This window comes from Triturus cristatus, chromosome 4_1 (assembly GCF_964204655.1).
Source record: "Triturus cristatus chromosome 4_1, aTriCri1.1, whole genome shotgun sequence".
In the NCBI taxonomy this organism is placed as follows: domain Eukaryota; kingdom Metazoa; phylum Chordata; class Amphibia; order Caudata; family Salamandridae; genus Triturus; species Triturus cristatus.
In genome coordinates this window covers 139,170,796-139,183,163 of record NC_140585.1, presented here as the reverse complement: position 1 = coordinate 139,183,163, position 12,368 = coordinate 139,170,796, and the positions used below count along the sequence as shown (strand labels likewise).

General features: G+C 38.5%; 5 non-coding genes across 5 annotated transcripts; all 5 read left to right on the top strand.

Annotated features, from left to right (window-relative positions):
* Positions 1 to 1,185: 1,185 nt before the first annotated feature.
* On the top strand, positions 1,186 to 1,257 carry TRNAC-GCA (transfer RNA cysteine (anticodon GCA)). Its single transcript has one exon. It is a non-coding gene; the product is annotated as a tRNA-Cys (tRNA).
* A 4,438-nt stretch (positions 1,258 to 5,695) lies between these two features.
* TRNAC-GCA (transfer RNA cysteine (anticodon GCA)) lies at positions 5,696 to 5,767 on the top strand. Its single transcript has one exon. It is a non-coding gene; the product is annotated as a tRNA-Cys (tRNA).
* Positions 5,768 to 9,984: 4,217 nt separating this feature from the next.
* Positions 9,985 to 10,056, top strand: TRNAC-GCA (transfer RNA cysteine (anticodon GCA)). The gene has a single exon. It is a non-coding gene; the product is annotated as a tRNA-Cys (tRNA).
* A 997-nt stretch (positions 10,057 to 11,053) lies between these two features.
* On the top strand, positions 11,054 to 11,125 carry TRNAC-GCA (transfer RNA cysteine (anticodon GCA)). Its single transcript has one exon. It is a non-coding gene; the product is annotated as a tRNA-Cys (tRNA).
* Positions 11,126 to 12,134: 1,009 nt separating this feature from the next.
* Positions 12,135 to 12,206, top strand: TRNAC-GCA (transfer RNA cysteine (anticodon GCA)). The gene has a single exon. It is a non-coding gene; the product is annotated as a tRNA-Cys (tRNA).
* Positions 12,207 to 12,368: the final 162 nt, after the last annotated feature.

The following is a 12,368-nucleotide window of genomic DNA, read 5'->3' as shown; positions in this document are numbered from 1 at the left end:
AATAATATTAAGAACTACTTCTCCTTTTCCACAGTTTCAAGCTCGTACTTTGTGGCCCAACTGAGCTTGAGCCTCTCACGCTTTCATGATGTACTGATATATTGTCATTCTGATCTTTAAAAACATTTGGGGATATAGCTCAGTGGTAGAGCATTTGACAGCAGATCAAGAGGTCCCTGGTTAAAATCCGGGTGTCCCCTAAACCTATTTTGGTTCTGGTGTTTGTAGCTGGGATCTTTCATAAAGTCCCTTTGGATCACCATTGACAGAGTCAGTGTTCAGTTGGATCTTATACTTTATTAGCATTACAGTGTCACTGCTCAAAACCTGGGAATAAATGCATTTTTACACAGGGCGTGGGAACTTTCTGAAACATCATTGATTTATTTTGTAATCCGGCTCTTCCTTTCACAGCTTCATGCAAAGAGAATGACTATGAAAACAATTGAAAACTTTGTTATACAGTTTGGTGCTTCCTTGTAGCGCACTAAAGAAATGGCATAGTATACTCGGCAGCGCTGCAGTCAATCTATTTCTCATTTAACCTGTGTCCTCAGTCTTACATATATTCCTCCTCTCCTCTGTGCATACAAAATATGTGTTTGTTTAAAGCACTTCATTCGTGTGCAACGTAGAAACTATTTACTTTCTCCGTAAAACCTCTGCCTATGTGCAAAATGTAGGAACCCTTGTTGCAGATGAAAAAAGGCTGGCTCGAAGACTCAGGCCATTTTCGAACACAAAATAGCCTTTTCTGATATATTAAATTGATGGTACTTGAAAGGGACGTTTGGGTGTACCTTCCAAATACCAAATTGCAGTGGTATGTAGAAATGTTTTTCGTCCATCATTTGGCCCAAAACAATCATACTTCACCACCATCTCGGTGATTGTGGTAACCAATCCGCGAAAGGATAAGGCGTCCCGTAAAAACCTCTTCCCCTTTGAGAATGTTTCAAAACAAGCATTTTATGTACAGGCATTGGTCCTATGGACCACTGCCTGTTCAAATAAAATAACAATGAAACATATAAATATTTTTTTTAAACGATCAATAAATAATATTAAGAACTACTTCTCCTGTTCCACAGTTTCAAGCTTGTACTTTCCGGCCCAACTGAGCATGATGCTCACACTCTTTCATGAGGTACTGATATATTTTTATTCCGACTCTCACAAACAGGTGGGGATATAGCTCAGTGGTAGAGCATTTGACTGCAGATCAAGAGGTCCCTGGTTCAAATCCAGTTGTCCCCTTTGCCTGTTTTGGTTCTTGTGTTTGTAGCTGGGACTTTTCATAAAACCCCTTTGGATCATCATTGACAGAGTCAGTGTTCGCTTGGATCTTACACTTTAATAGCATTACAATGTCACTCCTCAAAACCTGAGAGTAAATGCATTTTTATACAGGGCTCGGTATTCCGTATGGGAAATGTCTGAAAAAGCATTGATTTATTTTGGTATCTGGCTCTTCCTTTCACAGCACCAAACAAAGGGAATGGACTATGAAAGCAATTGACAACTTTGTTTTACAGTTTGGTGCTTCCTTCGATCGCACTACAGAAATTGCATAGAAAAGGGGGCAGCAATGCAGTCAATCTATTCCTCATTTAACCTGTGTCCTCAGTCTTACATGTATTCCACCTCTTCTCTGTGCATACAAAGTATGTGTTTGTTTGAAGCACTTCATTTTTGTGCAATGCATAATCTATTTACTTTCTACTAAAAAACGCTGCCCACGTACATGATGTACGAACCCTAGTTGCAGGTGCAAGCAGGCTGGTCTGAGAAACCAGGCCATTTGCGAACACAAAATAGCTTTTTCTGATGTATTAAATCGAAGGTACATGAAATGGGTGTTTGGTTGTACCTTCAAATACCAAATTGTAGTGGTATGTAGAAATGTGTTTTCACCGTAATTTGGCCCAAAACAATCATACTTCACCACCATATCAGTGAAAGTGGTAATCAATCCACAAAGATAAGTAGTCTCGTAAAAACCTCTTCCTCTTTGAGAATGTTTCAAAACAAACATTTTAATTACAGATATTGGTCCTATGGACCACTGCCTATTCAAATAAAATAACAATTAAACATATACATTTTGTTTTTTAAATGATCCTGCTTTCCTTTAATTAATAATATTAAGAACTACTTCTCCTTTTCCACAGTTTCAAGCTTGTACTTTCCGGCCCAACTGAGCATGATGCTCACACTCTTTCATGATGTACTGATATATTGTCATTCTGATCTTTAAAAACAGTTGGTCCTATGGACCACTGCCTGTTCAAATAAAATAACAATGAAACATATAAATATATTTTTTTTTAAACGATCCTGCTTTCCTTTAATTAATAATATTAAGAACTACTTCTCCTTTTCCACAGTTTCAAGCTCGTACTTTGTGGCCCAACTGAGCTTGAGCCTCTCACGCTTTCATGATGTACTGATATATTGTCATTCTGATCTTTAAAAACAGTTGGGGATATAGCTCAGTGGTAGAGCATTTGACTGCAGATCAAGAGGTCCCTGGTTCAAATCCGGTGTCCCCTAAACCTATTTTGGTTCTGGTGTTTGTAGCTGGGATCTTTCATAAAGTCCCTTTGGATCACCATTGACAGAGTCAGTGTTCAGTTGGATCTTATACTTTATTAGCATTACAGTGTCACTGCTCAAAACCTGGGAATAAATGCATTTTTACACAGGGCGTGGGAACTTTCTGAAACATCATTGATTTATTTTGTAATCCGGCTCTTCCTTTCACAGCTTCATGCAAAGAGAATGACTATGAAAACAATTGAAAACTTTGTTATACAGTTTGGTGCTTCCTTGTAGCGCACTAAAGAAATGGCATAGTATACTCGGCAGCGCTGCAGTCAATCTATTTCTCATTTAACCTGTGTCCTCAGTCTTACATATATTCCTCCTCTCCTCTGTGCATACAAAATATGTGTTTGTTTAAAGCACTTCATTCGTGTGCAACGTAGAAACTATTTAATTTCTCCGTAAAACCTCTGCCTATGTGCAAAATGTAGGAACCCTTGTTGCAGATGAAAAAAGGCTGGCTCGAAGACTCAGGCCATTTTCGAACACAAAATAGCCTTTTCTGATATATTAAATTGATGGTACTTGAAAGGGACGTTTGGGTGTACCTTCCAAATACCAAATTGCAGTGGTATGTAGAAATGTTTTTCGTCCATCATTTGGCCCAAAACAATCATACTTCACCACCATCTCGGTGATTGTGGTAACCAATCCGCGAAAGCATAAGGCGTCCCGTAAAAACCTCTTCCCCTTTGAGAATGTTTCAAAACAAGCATTTTATGTACAGGCATTGGTCCTATGGACCACTGCCTGTTCAAATAAAATAACAATGAAACATATAAATATTTTTTTTAAACGATCCCGTTTTCCTTCAATAAATAATATTAAGAACTACTTCTCCTGTTCCACAGTTTCAAGCTTGTACTTTCCGGCCCAACTGAGCATGATGCTCACACTCTTTCATGAGGTACTGATATATTTTCATTCTGACTCTCACAAACAGGTGGGGATATAGCTCAGTGGTAGAGCATTTGACTGCAGATCAAGAGATCCCTGGTTTAAATCCAGGTGTCCCCTTACCCTGTTTTGGTTCTTGTGTTTGTAGCTGGGACTTTTCATAAAACCCCTTTGGATCATCATTGACAGAGTCAGTGTTCGCTTGGATCTTACACTTTAATAGCATTACAATGTCACTGCTCAAAACCTGAGAGTAAATGCAATTTTATACAGGGCTCGGTATTCCGTATGGGAAATTTCTGAAAGCATTGATTTATTTTGGAATCTGGCTCTTCCTTTCACAGCACCAAACAAAGGGAATGGACTATGAAAGCAATTGAAAACTTTGTTTTACAGTTTGGTGCTTCCTTTGATCGCACTACAGAAATTGCATAGAAAAGTGGGCAGCAATGCAGTCAATCTATTCCTCATTTAACCTGTGTCCTCAGTCTTACATGTATTCCACCTCTTCTCTGTGCATACAAAGTATGTGTTTGTTTGAAGCACTTCATTTTTGTGCAATGCATAATCTATTTACTTTCTACTAAAAAACGCTGCCCACGTACAAGATGTACGAACCCTAGTCTCAGGTGCAAGCAGGCTGGTCTCAGAAACCAGGCCATTTGCGAACACAAAACAGCTTTTTCTGATGTATTAAATCGAAGGTACATGAAAGGGGTGTTTGGTTGTACCTTCAAATACCAAATTGTAGTGGTATGCAGAAATGTTTTTTCACCGTAATTTGGCCCAAAACAATCATACTTCACCACCATATCAGTGATTGTGGTAATCAATCCACAAAGATAGGTAGTCTCGTAAAAACCTCTTCCCCTTTGATAATGTTTCAAAACAAACATTTCAATTACAGATATTGGTCCTATGGACCACTGCCTATTCAAATAAAATAACAATTAAACATATACATTTTGTTTTTTAAATGATCCTGCTTTCCTTTAATTAATAATATTAGAACTACTTCTACTTTTCCACAGTTTCAAGCTCGTACTTTGTGGCCCAACTGAGCTTGAGCCTCTCACTCTTTCATGATGTACTGATATATTGTCATTCTGATCTTTGAAAACAGTTGGGGATATGGCTCAGTGGTAGAGCATTTGACTGCAGATCAAGAGGTCCCTAGTTCAAATACGCGTGTCCCCTAAACCTGTTTTGGTTCTGGTGTTTGTAGCTGGGATCTTTCATAAAGTCCCTTTGGATCACCATTGACAGAGTCAGTGTTCAGTTGGATCTTATACTTTATTAGCATTACAGTGTCACTGCTCAAAACCTGGGAATAAATGCATTTTTACACAGGGCGTGGGAACTTTCTGAAACATCATTGATTTATTTTGGAATCCGGCTCTTCCTTTCACAGCTTCAAGCAAAGAGAATGACTATGAAAACAATTGAAAACTTTGTTATACAGTTTGGTGCTTCCTTGTAGCGCACTAAAGAAATGGCATAGTATACTCGGCAGCGATGCAGTCAATCTATTTCTCATTTAACCTGTGTCCTCAGTCTTACATATATTCCTCCTCTCCTCTGTGCATACAAAATATGTGTTTGTTTAAAGCACTTCATTCTTGTGCAACGTAGAAACTATTTAATTTCTCCTTAAAACCTCTGCCTACGTGCAAAATGTATGAACCCTCGTTGCAGATGAAAAAAGGCTGGCTCGAAGACTCAGGCCATTTTCGAACACAAAATGGCCTTTTCTGATATATTAAATTGATGGTACTTGAAAGGGACGTTTGGGTGTACCTTCCAAATACCAAATTGCATTGGTATGTAGAAATGTTTTTCGTCCATCATTTGGCCCAAAACAATCATCCTTCACCACCATCTCGGTGATTGTGGTAAACAATCCGCGAAAGGATAAGGCGTCCCGTAAAAACCTCTTCCCCTTTGAGAATGTTTCAAAACAAGCATTTTATGTACAGGCATTGGTCCTATGGACCACTGCCTGTTCAAATAAAATAACAATGAAACATATAAATATTTTTTTTAAACGATCCCGTTTTCCTTCAATAAATAATATTAAGAATTACTTCTCCTGTTCCACAGTTTCAAGCTTGTACTTTCTGGCCCAACTGAGCATGATGCTCACACTCTTTCATGAGGTACTGATATATTTTCATTCCGACTCTCACAAACAGGTGGGGACATAGCTCAGTGGTAGAGCATTTGACTGCAGATCAAGAGGACCCTGGTTCAAATCCAGGTGTCCCCTTAGCCTCTTTTGGTTCTTGTGTTTGTAGCTGGGACTTTTCATAAAACCCCTTTGGATCATCATTGACAGAGTCAGTGTTTGCTTGGATCTTACACTTTAATAGCATTACAATGTCACTGCTCAAAACCTGAGAGTAAATGCATTTTTATACAGGGCGCGGTATTCCGTATGGGAAATGTCTGAAAAAGCATTGATTTATTTTGGAATCTGGCTCTTCCTTTCACAGCACCAAACAAAGGGAATGGACTATGAAAGGAATTGACAACTTTGTTTTACAGTTTGGTGCTTCCTTTGATCGCACTACAGAAATTGCATAGAAAAGTGGGCAGAAATGCAGTCAATCTATTCCTCATTTAACCTGTGTCCTCAGTCTTACATGTATTCCACCTCTTCTCTGTGCATACAAAGTATGTGTTTGTTTGAAGCACTTCATTTTTGTGCAATGCATAATCTATTTACTTTCTACTAAAAAACGCTGCCCACGTACATGATGTACGAACCCTAGTTGCAGGTGCAAGCAGGCTGGTCTGAGAAACCAGGCCATTTGCGAACACAAAATAGCTTTTTCTGATGTATTAAATCGAAGGTACATGAAATGGGTGTTTGGTTGTACCTTCAAATACCAAATTGTAGTGGTATGTAGAAATGTTTTTTCACCGTCATTTGGCCCAAAACAATCATACTTCACCACCATATCAGTGATTGTGGTAATCAATCCACAGAGATAAGTAGTCTCGTAAAAACCTCTTCCCCTTTGAGAATGTTTCAAAACAAACATTTTAATTACAGATATTGGTCCTACGGACCACTGCCTATTCAAATAAAATAACAATTAAACATATACATTTTGTTTTTTAAATGATCCTGCTTTCCTTTAATTAATAATATTAGAACTACTTCTCCTTTTCCACAGTTTCAAGCTCGTACTTTGTGGCCCAACTGAGCTTGAGGCTCTCACTCTTTCATGATGTACTGATATATTGTCATTCTGATCTTTGAAAACAGTTGAGTATATGGCTCAGTGGTAGAGAATTTGACTGCAGATCAAGAGGTCCCTGGTTCAAATCCGGGTGTCCCTTAAACCTATTTTGGTTCTGGTGTTTGTAGCTGGGATCTTTCATAAAGTCCCTTTGGATCACCATTGACAGAGTCAGTGTTCAGTTGGATCTTATACTTTATTAGCATTACAGTGTCACTGCTCAAAACCTGGGAATAAATGCATTTTTACACAGGGCGTGGGAACTTTCTGAAACATCATTGATTTATTTTGGAATCCGGCTCTTCCTTTCACAGCTTCAAGCAAAGAGAATGACTATGAAAACAATTGAAAACTTTGTTATACAGTTTGGTGCTTCCTTGTAGCGCACTAAAGAAATGGCATAGTATACTCGGCAGCGCTGCAGTCAATCTATTTCTCATTTAACCTGTGTCCTCAGTCTTACATATATTCCTCCTCTCCTCTGTGCATACAAAATATGTGTTTGTTTAAAGCACTTCATTCTTGTGCAACGTAGAAACTATTTAATTTCTCCTTAAAACCTCTGCCTACGTGCAAAATGTATGAACCCTCGTTGCAGATGAAAAAAGGCTGGCTCGAAGACTCAGGCCATTTTCGAACACAAAATGGCCTTTTCTGATATATTAAATTGATGGTACTTGAAAGGGACGTTTGGGTGTACCTTCCAAATACCAAATTGCAGTGGTATGTAGAAATGTTTTTCGTCCATCATTTGGCCCAAAACAATCATACTTCACCACCATCTCGGTGATTGTGGTAACCAATCCGCGAAAGGATAAGGCGTCCCGTAAAAACCTCTTCCCCTTTGAGAATGTTTCAAAACAAGCATTTTATGTACAGGCATTGGTCCTATGGACCACTGCCTGTTCAAATAAAATAACAATGAAACATATAAAAAAAAAATTTAAACGATCCCGTTTTCCTTCAATAAATAATATTAAGAACTACTTCTCCTGTTCCACAGTTTCAAGCTTGTACTTTCCGGCCCAACTGAGCAAGATGCTCACACTCTTTCATGAGGTACTGATATATTTTCATTCCGACTCTCACAAACAGGTGGGGATATAGCTCAGAGGTAGAGCATTTGACTGCAGATCAAGACGTCCCTGGTTCAAATCCAGATGTCCCCTTACCCTGTTTTGGTTCTTGTGTTTGTAGCTGGGACTTTTCATAAAACCCCTTTGGATCATCATTGACAGAGTCAGTGTTCGCTTGGATCTTACACTTTAATAGCATTACAATGTCACTGCTCAAAACCTGAGAGTAAATGCATTGTTATACAGGGCTCGGTATTCCGTATGGGAAATGTCTGAAAAAGCATTGATTTATTTTGGAATCTGGCTCTTCCTTTCACAGCACCAAACAAAGGGAATGGACTATGAAAGCAATTGACAACTTTGTTTTACAGTTTGGTGCTTCCTTTGATCGCACTACAGAAATTGCATAGAAAAGTGGGCAGCAATGCAGTCAATCTATTCCTCATTTAACCTGTGTCCTCAGTCTTACATGTATCCCACCTCTTCTCTGTGCATACAAAGTATGTGTTTGTTTGAAGCACTTCATTTTTGTGCAATGCATGATCTATTTACTGTCTACTAAAAAACGCTGCCCACGTACAAGATGTACGAACCCTAGTCTCAGGTGCAAGCAGGCTGGTCTGAGAAACCAGGAGATTTGCGAACACAAAACAGCTTTTTCTAATGTATTAAATCGAAGGTACATGAAAGGGGTGTTTGGTTGTACCTTCAAATACCAAATTGTAGTGGTATGCAGAAATGTTTTTTCACCGTAATTTGGCCCAAAACAATCATACTTCACCACCATATCAGTGATTGTGGTAATCAATCCACAAAATAGGTAGTCTCGTAAAAACCTCTTCCCCTTTGAGAATGTTTCAAAACAAACATTTCAATTACAGATATTGGTCCTATGGACCACTGCCTATTCAAATAAAATAACAATTAAACATATACATTTTGTTTTTTAAATGATCCTGTTTTCCTTTAATTAATAATATTAAGAACTACTTCTCCTGTTCCACAGTTTCAAGCTTGTACTTTCCGGCCCAACTGAGCATGATGCTCACACTCTTTCATGATGTACTGATATATTGTCATTCTAATCTTTAAAATCAGTTGGGGATATAGCTCAGTGGTAGAGCATTTGACTGCAGGTCAAGAGGTCCCTGGGTCAAATCCCGGTGTCCCCTAAGCCTATTTTGGTTCTGGTGTTTGTAGCTGGGATCTTTCATAAAGTCCCTTTGGATCACCATTGACAGAGTCAGTGTTCAGTTGGATCTTATACTTTATTAGCATTACAGTGTCACTGCTCAAAACCTGGGAATAAATGCATTTTTACACAGGGCGTGGGAACTTTCTGAAACATCATTGATTTATTTTGGAATCCGGCTCTTCCTTTCACAGCTTCAAACAAAGAGGATGACTATGAAAACAATTGAAAACTTTGTTATACAGTTTGGTGCTTCCTTGTAGCGCACTAAAGAAATGGCATAGTATACTCGGCAGCGCTGCAGTCAATCTATTTCTCATTTAACCTGTGTCTTACATATATTCCTCCTCTCCTCTGTGCATACAAAGTATGTGTTTGTTTAAAGCACTTCATTCTTGTGCACCGTAGAAACTATTTAATTTCTCCTTAAAACCTCTGCCTACGTGCAAAATGTATGAACCCTCGTTGCAGATGAAAAAAGGCTGGCTCGAAGACTCAGGCCATTTTCGAACACAAAATGGCCATTTCTGATATATTAAATTGATGGTACTTGAAAGGGACGTTTGGGTGTACCTTCCAAATACCAAATTGCAGTGGTATGTAGAAATGTTTTTCGTCCATCATTTGGCCCAAAACAATCATACTTCACCACCATATCAGTGATTGTGGTAATCAATCCACAAAGATAGGTAGTCTCGTAAAAACCTCTTCCCCTTTGAGAATGTTTCAAAACAAACATTTCAATTACAGATATTGGTCCTATGGACCACTGCCTATTCAAATAAAATAACAATTAAACATATACATTTTGTTTTTTAAATGATCCTGTTTTCCTTTAATTAATAATATTAAGAACTACTTCTCCTGTTCCACAGCTTCAAGCTCGTACTTTGTGGCCCTAACTGAGCTTGAGCCTCTCACTCTTTCATGATGTACTGATATATTGTCATTCTGATTTTTGAAAACAGTTGGGGATATAGCTCAGTGGTAGAGCATTTGACTGCAGATCAAGAGGTCCCTGGTTCAAATCCGGGTGTCCCCTAAACCTATTTTGGTTCTGGTGTTTGTAGCTAGGATCTTTCATAAAGTCCCTTTGGATCACCATTGACAGAGTCAGTGTTCAGTTGGATCTTATACTTTATTAGCATTACAGTGTCACTGCTCAAAACCTGGGAATAAATGCATTTTTACACAGGGCGTGGGAACTTTCTGAAACATCATTGATTTATTTTGGAATCCGGCTCTTCCTTTCACAGCTTCAAACAAAGAGAATGAGTATGAAAACAATTGAAAACTTTGTTATACAGTTTGGTGCTTCCTTGTAGCGCACTAAAGAAAAGGCATAGTATAGTCGGCAGCGCTGCAGTCAATCTATTTCTCATTTAACATGTGTCCTCAGTCTTACATATATTCCTCCTCTCCTCTGTGCATACAAAATCTGTGTTTGTTTAAAGCACTTCATTCTTGTGCAACGTAGAAACTATTTAATTTCTCCTTAAAACCTCTGCCTACGTGCAAAATGTATGAAACCTCGTTGCAGATGAAAAAAGGCTGGCTCGAAGACTCAGGCCATTTTCGAACACAAAATGGCCTTTTCTGATATATTAAATTGATGGTACTTGAAAGGGACGTTTGGGTGTACCTTCCAAATACCAAATTGCAGTGGTATGTAGAAATGTTTTTCGTCCATCATTTGGCCCAAAACAATCATACTTCACCACCATCTCGGTGATTGTGGTAACCAATCCGCGAAAGGATAAGGCGTCCCGTAAAAACCTCTTCCCCTTTGAGAATGTTTCAAAACAAGCATTTTATGTACAGGCATTGGTCCTATGGACCACTGCCTGTTCAAATAAAATAACAATGAAACATATAAATATTTTTTTTAAACGATCCCGTTTTCCTTCAATAAATAATATTAAGAACTACTTCTCCTGTTCCACAGTTTCAAGCTTGTACTTTCCGGCCCAACTGAGCATGATGCTCACACTCTTTCATGAGGTACTGATATATTTTCATTCCGACTCTCACAAACAGGTGGGGATATAGCTCAGTGGTAGAGCATTTGACTGCAGATCAAGAGGTCCCTGGTTCAAATCCAGGTGTCCCCTTGGCCTGTTTTGGTTCTTGTGTTTGTAGCTGGGACTTTTCATAAAACCCCTTTGGATCATCATTGACAGAGTCAGTGTTCGCTTGGATCATACACTTTAATAGCATTACAATGTCACTGCTCAAAACCTGAGAGTAAATGCGTTTTTATACAGGGCTCGGTATTTCGTATGGGAAATGTCTGAAAAAGCATTGATTTATTTTGGAATCTGGCTCTTCCTTTCACAGCACCAAACAAAGGGAATGGACTATGAAAGCAATTGACAACTTTGTTTTACAGTTTGGTGCTTCCTTCGATCGCACTACAGAAATTGCATAGAAAAGTGGGCAGAAATGCAGTCAATCTATTCCTCATTTAACCTGTGTCCTCAGTCTTACATGTATTCCACCTCTTCTCTGTGCATACAAAGTATGTGTTTGTTTGAAGCACTTCATTTTTGTGCAATGCATAATCTATTTACTTTCTACTAAAAAACGCTGCCCACGTACAAGATGTACGAACCCTAGTTGCAGGTGCAAACAGGCTGTTCTGAGAAACCAGGCCATTTGCGAACACAAAATTGCTTTTTCTGATGTATTAAATCGAAGGTACATGAAATGGGTGTTTGGTTGTACCTTCAAATACCAAATTGTAGTGGTATGTAGAAATGTTTTTTCACCTTAATTTGGCCCAAAACAATCATACTTCACCACCATATCAGTGATTGTGGTAATCAATCCACAAAGATAAGTAGTCTCGTAAAAACCTGTTCCTCTTTGAGAATGTTTCAAAACAAACATTTTAATTACAGATATTGGTCCTATGGACCACTGCCTATTCAAATAAAATAACAATTAAACATATACATTTTGTTTTTTAAATGATCCTGTTTTCCTTTAATTAATAATATTAAGAACTACTTCTCCTTTTCCACAGTTTCAAGCTCGTACTTTGTGGCCCTAACTGAGCTTGAGCCTCTCACTCTTTCATGATGTACTGATATATTGTCATTCTGATTTTTGAAAACAGTTGGGGATATAGCTCAGTGGTAGAGCATTTGACTGCAGATCAAGAGGTCCCTGGTTCAAATCCGGGTGTCCCCTAAACCTATTTTGGTTCTGGTGTTTGTAACTAGGATCTTTCATAAAGTCCCTTTGGATCACCATTGACAGAGTCAGTGTTCAGTTGGATCTTATACTTTATTAGCATTACAGTGTTACTGCTCAAAACCTGGGAATAAATGCATTTTTACACAGGGCGTGGGA